This window comes from Bos grunniens, chromosome 16 (assembly GCF_055505025.1).
Source record: "Bos grunniens cultivar Pamir isolate PY7600 chromosome 16, Bosgru_T2T1.0, whole genome shotgun sequence".
Lineage (NCBI taxonomy): Eukaryota > Metazoa > Chordata > Mammalia > Artiodactyla > Bovidae > Bos > Bos grunniens.
Window position 1 is genome coordinate 42,203,293 of NC_141180.1, and position 10,158 is coordinate 42,213,450.

Consider the following 10,158-nt stretch of genomic DNA (forward strand, 5'->3'; position numbering starts at 1 on the left):
GGCTGCCGTCTATGGGGTCGCACAGAGTCAGACACGACTGAAGCGACTTAGCAGTAGCAGCAAGTGTGTTCCTAATTTCTGCAAGTGTTAATCATGCAGTTGTGTCCAACTCTTTGCAACTCCATGGACTATAGCCCACTAGGCTCCACTGTCCATGGGATTCTCCAGGCAAGAATACTGGAGTGGGCTGCCATTCCCTTCTCCAGGGGATCTTCCTGACCCAGAGATCGAACCCAGGTCTCCTGCATTGTAGGCAGATTCTTCACTGTTTGAGCCACCAAGGAAGACTATAGCTTTCTAAATTTACATATAAATCAACATTAAGTTAAAAATTCATTTTTCTTTGGCACTAGCCACATTTCAAGTGCTTAATAGGCATACGTAGCTAGTGGCTACTGCACTGCTGCTGCTGCTACTGCTAAGTCGCTTCAGTCGTGTCCGACTCTGGGCGACCCCATAGATGGCAGCCTACCAGGCTCCCCCGTACCTGGGATTCTCCAGGCAAGAACACTGGAGTGGGTTGCCATTTCCTCCTCCAATGCATGAAAGTGAAAAGTGAAAGTGAAGTCGCTCGGTGGCGTCTGACTCGTAGCGACCCCATGAACTACAGCCTACCAGGCTCCTCCATCCATGGGATTTTCCAGGCAAGAGTACTGGAGTGGGTTGCCATTGCCTTCTCCGGCTACTGCACTAGAGAGTGAAAATTGAATTTTTCCATAATGGCAGAAAATTCAATTGGACAGCACTGGTTTTGCATATGAACATAGTAGTATGTGGGCTTCCCTGGTGGCTCGGTGATAAAGACTCTGCCTGCAGTGCAGGAGCTGCAGCTAAACCAGCAGGTTTCCCTGGGTTGGGAAAATCCCCGGGAGGAGGGCATAGCATCTCCTCCAGTATTCTTGCCTGGAGAATCCCATGGACAGAGGAGCCTAGCAGACTATAGTCCATAGGGTCCCAAAGAGTGAAGTGACTTAGCATGCATCCAGGTATAGTAGTAGGTGATTGAGACAGGTGGAGGATAAGATTGTTAGAGGGAGCTAGGTTAAGGAGCTGATTGGACATGACGTGGAAGGACGGTATATCTGATTTTGAAATCACTGAGAATTATGACAGGAGTCACGGGAAAGAGAGAGGCATTGAGTCAGAGGTTAATTCACAGCTTCTCCATGCTGCTCTGAGCCTCTTGGAGACAGCTGACCTCACCCACAGCTCTGTGTGTGGGTCTTTTAACCAAAGGAGAATCCCATCCCCCTAGCACATGATTAGAAGGAGGCTTTGATGCAGTTTATATGTGAGGACTTGAAACACAAGGAGAGATGCACTGGAGATTTTAATTTGTTTCTACAGTGCAAAGGGAAGCTGATGTAGCAGAGACTCTTAAATACAATGGAACAAATAAGAAAATTTTATTTCCCTGCCATGCAACCATTTGCCCACTCTAGGCTGGTAAGGAGGCTTTCTTGCCTGAGTCACTCTTGTTATTCTGTCATCTCTGAGGACTTTGCATGGTTGAAACTGGGTTGCTGCCAAGACCATGATACAGCTCTCAGAAAGGAGAGAGTGAGGAAGTCCAGAGTAAGCAATTCCCTTTTAAGTAATTGAAGGAGAAACCACAAGCATAATTTCCATTCACAAGAAAATGATCACATGGCCACACCAGCTGCAAGAAAGACAGGGAAAGGTTGTCCCTACTTAGGCAGCCATGTGACCAGGAAGAAGAGGTAAACAGACTTTTAAAGTACAAGTTACTGTCTGCCATATTCTGCTTCTGAAGGAATTCTGGAGGCAATTCTTTCTTTTTCTACAGGTTTTAGTCTGGAATTGCAGCAGCTGTTTTCTTAGCATGCTAAGGATGAGCTGAGTCAAGGCAGAAGCGCAAAGCCAAGGAAACTGGAGAAATGGCACTAGAGCCACTGGATTGGGCAATCCTGAAGCCCACGTTACCTCTAGACTCCAGTTAGATGAGCCACGATGTTTTCTTGTTATACTGGTTGGAGTTGAGTTTCTGTTTCTTGCAGTTAGGATGCACCCCAATTTATTTAACCATTCCACTGCTGACACTATTTCTCTTTGTCATTGTTACAAGCAATGCAATAAACATCTTTGTACACATGACCATTTCTATAGGATAGAGTCTAAGATGTGTCATTGCTGTGCCAAAGAATATGTGCATTTAACATTTTGGTGAACACTACCAAGTTGCCCCAACCTATGTTTAATAATATTTACATTTCACAATCACCACCCTCCTCTAATGTTCTGAGATGTCTCCTTTTGTCTAGATTTTGTAGGATAGCTTTTACAGAAGAGGATTTTGGTGATGTGTTCTCCTCTGCTGATGTTGAGGCTTAGATTCTTAAAAAAAAATTTTTTTTTAAATTTTATTCTTTTATTTTTGGCTTTGTGGGTCTTTGTTGCTTTTTTGTGTGGGCTTTCTCTGGTTGTGATGAGCAGGGGCTACTCTTTGTTGTGGTGCACAGGGGTTAATAGCCACCTGTTGCTCTGGCTAAGGCATGAGAAAATCTCCATGGGAAAAGAATATAAGCAAAATATAGCAATAGAGCATAACCCAAATAAAAGTACATTGGGTTGATCAGTTGGGGTCATCATGCCCTGCTAAGCTAAGGAAGAACCAGTGGAACGCTGGTCAGCACAAGTTCAGAACACTGCCTATGCACACACTAAGATGTTTTCCCAAGGCATATGCGGGTCTACCTCCAGATAGGTGATAGCCCTTGTACAAGAAAATAAAAGACAGTTTAAAGTAATTAATAAAATGGGAGTCATGACTGGGGACACAGGAGGCTAACTTCATCATAACACAACAGATACTTCCTGCTTGCCAAGACACTAAGTAAAAGTGATGTGGCTCTGAGGAATAGGGCTCTTGACCCAAGAGGTCTTGAGTCGCCCGGTCCCATCTTTAAAATTTTAATTCTGTCTCTAGTTTCTTTTTCCCAAATTGTGCGTTGACCACTTTTGATCCCTAGCTGCTGTGTTGGACACAGCAAAGGTGCACAGACTTCTCATCGCAGTAGCTTCTCTTGTTGCGGAGCTCAGGCTCTAGGTGTGCAGGCTCAGTAGTTGTGGCTTGTGGGTTTAGTTTCTCTGGGGCACATGGAATCTTCCTGCAGCAGGGATTGAACTCGTGATCCCTGCCTTGGCAGGTGGATTTTTATCCAATGAGCCACCAGGGAAATCCGAGGCTTAGTTTCTTTCTCTATTCACATACTGCTCTTGCTCCTTCACTGTTTACTAATCCAGCCATGACTAATCATAGTTACACTCTTTATAAGTCTGCTGGCACTTCCATGAAAACAGATGCCAGAAATAAAAATATGACATAGTTAGATAGTATAACTTTTACTCTGTAGGAAAATGTGCTCCGTAGTCTTATCCTATTGATACAAGCTAGTTGTCTCATTATATTTTCCCTTTTGCCCTAAAATTTGATATCTATTTTTAATTATCTAGCAAGTTTTTTTTTTTTTTAAGAGAAAGGAGTAAGTGTAGACTTTTTAAAAAAATCAAAATGCTCTGAAGTTAGAGACTGTTTTAAAATAATGATATACTGTGTTAAGGACAGGACAACTGTGGGGGTGTTGTTTTTCTTAGTTGTCACAGTTTTCATGTGAAACTGTCTACACTGGGAAGCAGTGATTGGGAGTAGGCACTAGGAATGGGCTTCCCTGGTACTTTAGATGGTAAAGAATCTGCCTGCAGTGCAGGAAACCTGGGTTCAATCCCTGGGTTGGAAAGATCCCCTAGAGAAGGGAACTGCTACCCACTCTAGTAATCTTGCCTGGGAAATCCTATGGACAGAGGAGCTTGGTGGGCTACAGTCCATGGGGTCACAAAGAGGCAGACACAACTGAGCAACTTTCACTAGGACTGGGAGAACACAGAAGCTCTTTCTTTAATTGATATCCTCTTACAATGATCACTACAGGGAATGGGGAGACCCTCACATTATTCTATGGGGGAAGGCAGGGAGATGGGGCCAGGGGGACCAATGAAACAGGAATCAGTAACCTAGACAGGAAATGAAATGGGCCTGAACTAGGCAGTGAGGAAAGGGGGACGATAAGGAACAGAGTCTGTGATTTTAATAATACTTACCTTTATGTGAGTATTTACTGTACATTAGGTACAGTAAATAGGCTCTGTTTCTTTGCATTGATCACTGAGGAAGGCTTTCTTATCTCTCCTTGCTATTCTTTGGAACTCTGCATTCAAATGGGTATATCTTTCCTTTTCTCCTTTCTTTTCACGTCTTTCTTTTCATAGTGGTTTGTAAGGCCTCCCCAGACAACCATTTTGCCTTTTTGCATTCTTTTTCTTGGGGATGGTCTTGATCCCTGTCTCCTGTACAATGTCACGAACCTCCATCCGTAGTTCATCAGGCACTCTGTCTATCAGATCTAATCCTTTGAATCTATTTGTCACTTCCACTGTATAAGCGTAAGGGATTTGATTTAGGTCATACCTGAATGGTCTAGTGGTTTTCCCCACTTTCTTCAATTTAAGTCTGAATTTGGCAATAAGGAGTTCATGATCTGAGCCACAGTCAGCTCCTGGTTTTGTTTTTGTTGACTGTATAGAGCTTCTCCAACTTTGGCTGCAAAGAATATAATCAATCTGATTTCAGTGTTGACCATCTGGTGATGTCCATGTGTAGAGTCTTCTCTTGTGTTGTTGTGAGAGGGTGTTTGCTGTGACCAGTGCCTTCTCTTGGCAAAACTCTATTAGTCTTTGCCCTGCTTCATTCCATACTCCAAAGCCAAATTTGCTTGTTAACTCCAGGTGTTTCTTGACTTCCTACTTTTGCATTCCAGTCCCCTATAATGAAAAGGACATCTTTTGGGGGTGTTAGTTCTAGAAGGTCTTGTAGGTCTTCATAGAACCGTTCAACTTCAGCTTCTTCAGCATTATTGGTTGGGTCATAGACTTGGGTTACTGTGATACTGAATGGTTTGCCTTGGAAACGAACAGAGATCATTCTGTTGTTTTTGAGATTACATTCAAGTACTGCATTTTGGACTCTTTGGTTGACTATGATGGCTACTCCATTTCTTTTAAGGGATTCTTGCCCACGGTAGTAGATATAATGGTCATCTGAGTTAAATTCACCAATTCCAGTCCATTTTAGTTCGCTGATTCCTAAAATGTCAATGTCACTCTTGCCATCTGCTGTTTGACCGCTTACCATTTGCCTTGATTCATGGACCTAACATTTCAGGTTCCTATGCAATACTGCTCTTCACAGCATCAGACTTTGCTTCTATCACCAGTCACATCCACAACTGGGTGTTGTTTTTGCTTTGACTCCATCTCTTCATTCTTTCTGGAATGGTGGATTACACTATTTAATCCTTATGAGACTCTACAAGGTAGGATGTGTTATAACTTCTATGCAATAGGAAAGAAAACTGTAGCTTCAGAAAAGTACATTACTTGCTCAGGTTCACACAGCTAGTAAATGGCAGGACTTCTGCACTCATTTCAGTTCTCTAAGCAGCCCCTACAGCAGGGTGTATTGAAACATCTGGAGTGTTGGACTGTAAAAAAAGATAGGTCCAGTAGGGGGTACTATTTGTGTACACTAAAAAGAATTTCTGACAATGTAAAATTACCCTTGAGTTGAAATGCCTTACCAGTCTTTCTGATTTAAAGGATGTGCCGGAGGCCAAAGTGTTTAATATGTTTTCCCTTTTGCTAGGTTTCTGGGACCTAACTTGTAGTGGGAATTCCTTATAATGTACTTTCACAGCCTTGAGAAATTTCACAGAAATAGCACCTGGGAAAACAGCATATATTAAGAAATTATGTTAATGATTATATTTCATGTTTTTCTTAAGAATAATTGCCTTGTTACAAACCCCAAGGCCAGATCCAGAAGGGAGTATGACTGGGATCGTGAAAGCATGGACGTTGGAACACCGGGTTGGTATCAGACATGAACACTGCCTACTTGCTAATTGTTCCCAAGGCTAGCCCAGAAGGGAATAGCCTGGGGCAAACACAAAGAGATCTGGACTATGTCAGTGTGGTCCATGACATTTAGGAGTAGGTGATCAACAACACAGCATGTGTCTTGAGAAAGATAAGTTCTGAGAAAGTCTTGTAGTCAGCAATTAGGAATAAAAGCTGGACTCAGAGTGGACTTTGCACACTCAGAGGTCCCCTGACCCATTGCATCAGATTTTGTGTTCTGTCTTCATTCTCCTTGCTGGCTCCTGGACTATTAGGGCAACAGTAACTAAATTCATTTGTTTTTATGCATGGGTTGTGTTTCAATCAGTAATTGAAAAAATGTATCTCAATAGGTAATTATATAGAATTAAATTGGCAATTATGTAGAATTTTTCTGGGCTCCAAAGTCACTGCAGATGGTGATTGCAGCCATGAAGTTAAAAAATGCTTACTCCTTGGAAGGAAAGTTATGACCAACCTAGACAGCATATTAAAAAGCAGAGACATCACTTTGTCAACAAAGGTCTGTCTAGTCAAGCCTATGGTTTTTGTAGTATTCATGTATGGATGTGAGAGTCGGACTGTGAAGAAAGCTGAGTGCAGAAGAATTGATGTTTTTGAACTGTGGTGTTGGAGAAGACTCTTGAGAGTCCCTTGGACTGCAAGGAGATACAACCAGTCCATCCTAAAGGAGATCAGTCCTGGGTGTTCATTGGAAGGACTGATGTTGAAGCTGAAACTCCAATACTTTGGCCACCTGATGTGAAAAGCTGACTAATTTGAAGACCCTGATGCTGGGAGGGATTGAGGGCAGGAGGAGAAGGGGACGACAGAGGATGAGATGGTTGGATGGCATCATTGACCACTGACTTGATGGACATGCATTTGAGTAAGCTCCAGAAGTTGATGATGGACAGGAAAGCCCATGGGGTTGCAAAGAGTTGGACATGACTGAGTGACTAAACTGAACTGATGTAGAATTGCACAGTTTAAAAATAAACAGTACTCAATAAATATTTGTTTTCTTCTTTCATAGTTAAATAAATGAGTAAGCATTGTCAAGAGCACTCCTTTCAAGGTTATCTAATTTTGATTCTGAGACTTGTTTGGAAACTCTGTAAAACTATAATTGACAGCTGTTTCCCAGTATGATTTATGGACTAATTCCAAGGTGAAGAATGAGACCTCTTCTTCCTATTGAACTTGTTCTACACTATGGCCACAGAGTAGGTCTAGAATAGCCATGGTCAGAGAAGAGGGAGGGATGAACAGTGAAAAAGATGCATGTGGAGATTCAGAAACATAGTGGTCTACATGGAGGAAATTAGCTGCAAAATCCAAGACACAACAGGGCAGATGTGCTTGGATAGAGAGGCAGGTCTGTACACACACTCAGGCAGAGTGAGGAAGGGAGACATATGGATGCTTTCATGGAGCAATATCCTTGTAATATGATTTTCATGATATCACTATTAAGAATTCTGAAGTCATTTTTACATTGGAAACCACAAGCTTAAATGCTGGAGTTAAGAAGATCCCTGGATGTATGTTTTGCAGATCCATGTCTTCACTCAGCCACTTATTAGCTCTGTTACCTTGGACTAGGGGCTTCCCAGGTGACTCAGTGGTAAAGAATCCGCCTGCCAATGTCGGAGATACGGGTTCAATCCCTGGGATGGGAAGATCCCCTGGAGAAGGAAATGGCAACCCACTTGGGTATTCTTGCCTGGGAAATCCCATGGACAAAGGAGCCTGGCAGGCTACGGTCCAGGGGGTTGCAAAAGAGTTGGACACGACTTAGCAACTAAACCACAAACAACAACAACTTTGGAGTAATCAACTGATATTTCCTTGTCTGTTTCTTGTTAAATTGTGTAGTACTGACCTCCCCATGAAGACAGAGCTTGCCATAGTAAGAAATTCAGCTACCATCATTACATTTGGCAGAGATTCAAAGGCAGGAAGGGGAATTTTTTTAAAAAAATTAGAAAATGAGAGGCATTCAGACATACTCTTATTGGAGATTGTTTGCATGGGAAAGGTGAAGGCGGGTTAATGAGAAGCAGGGCATCACATGTGCCTGTGTTTGGGGATTATATTTGATTTTCTTTGTTGTTCATGAGTTGGAACTAGGGCAAGAGTTAGAGAAGCTGGCACTTATTGACCAAGTCCTGGTCCTGAATGTTCTAATCTGATTGCTGCAGAGGTTATGGGTCAGAGTTCTATTGTGACCAAGTCCTGGTCCTGAATGTTCTAATCTGATTGCTGCAGAGGTATGGGTCAGAGTTCTATTGTTGTAGATGGTTGGGCAATAATCTGTTTGTGTATTCAGTCCCTTGGCACAATGTGTTCAGCAGATGAGATTAGATTCAGGCGGCAGCTTGTGATCCCATAGTTTGCCCCATGGTTGCCTGGATAGTTTACCTTGCCATGCTTCATCCTGGGTACCCAACTTTCCCAGCCAACTTCATGAGGAATACTAAAGTGTCAGCTCTGCTTCACAGGAGAGAAAAGCATTTCCCAAAGTCATTTTTATTATATTCAGCAGAGCAGTTTTTCACTATGAGTTCCTATATTAAGTGTTCTGCTTCCAATTCCAATGTGTGTGGGGGGGGTTTTCCCCCCACACCATTGAGCGGTTCTTGGAGACCAGCTGGGTTTCCTACAGTTGAACTCGATTCTGACACTATCTACCTAGAGATAGTATCAGGTTCTACGCATTAAAGGCTTGGTCCTACCAGATCGCCTTCTCTTCAGATGTCAGTCATGAGCCCAGGTTGTCACCTGTGCATCTGAGAGCCAGTTGTAGGTAGGAAGTTTCAGTGAGCCCCTAATTGGGTTCAACGAATTTGCTAAAATAATCAGTGCTTTTGTGAACTAGTTTGGCTCCCAGAACTCAGAGAAACATTCTATTTACTAGATTACTAGTTTATTATAAAAGGATGATATAATTTAGGAATAGCCAGGTAGAAGAGATACACAGGGCCAGGTAGGTGGGAAGGGAATGGAATTTCTATGTCCTCTGAAGGGCACCATTCTCCCTGAATCTCTGTGTGTTCACTAACTCGGAAGCTCTCTGAACCTCATCCTTTTTGGTTTTTACAGCGGTTTCATTACATAGGAGATTTCATTAATGTGCATTAGAGGATACCCCAGGTTGACTGTCATAGAAAACTGTCTCTTGCGCCTTTAAATTCTACACCAATTCTACACCTCTGGCTGGCCAGCTGTTTGTTTCTTTATTTAGGTTTTAAGGTAAAAGACCTGGGGCTATTTGTTTCCATCAACCTGACTACAAATCTAAAGGCGCAGTTGAAATGTCTATTTTTCTTGCCATCCTCAGAAGAGATTGCTGCAGATCTACTCTATGATTCTCATTCTTTTCAGCTTACAATACAAATAGCTTATTATTTTTTGCAACCTATGTCTTATAATAAAGCAGTGCTGAAAAATTAAATAGAAGAATGTTCACTTGCCATATAGGCTATGAAAATGATTTGCTGGTGGTGATTTTTTAAGCTTGATTTTAAATAGGTTTATGAAGAATGGCACTTGGAAGACGTGGTTCAAATTTTGCTATTTAAGGTCCCCTGGAGGAGGAAATGGCCACCCACTCCAGAATTCTTGTCTGGGAAATCCCATGGACAGAGGAGCCTGGCGGGCTACAGTCCATGGGGTCGCAAAAAGTCAGACACAACTGAGCGACTAATACTAATACTAATACTCATTACATAGGCATGATTGATTAAGTCACTAACCATTGGTTACTGATTCAACCTCCAGCCTGCCTCTCCCCTCCCCACAGATCAAAGGGATGGGAAGGAAAGTTCCAATCCTCTAATCATATGGATTGTTCTTCTGGTGATTGGCCCCCATCTTTAGGTGTTTTCCAAAAGTCACCTCATTAACAAAAGATATCTTTATGTTCTGATCACTTAGGAGATTTCAAGAGTCTTAGGAGTTCTGTGCTGGAAATGAGGAAGACCAAATATACAGTTGTTATTACATATCACAATATCACATATGTCAAGAAGTGAAATTGGAAATTGGTTAGAAGTGTTAAAAAATGGAACAAAAAAGAGGAGCTGCAAGAGCGGACCAGAGTGGAAGAGCCACAAACTACATCTCTTCTTACCTACACAACTCACTTACTCCTGATTCCGTAGGTTTTGAATTTACTCCAGT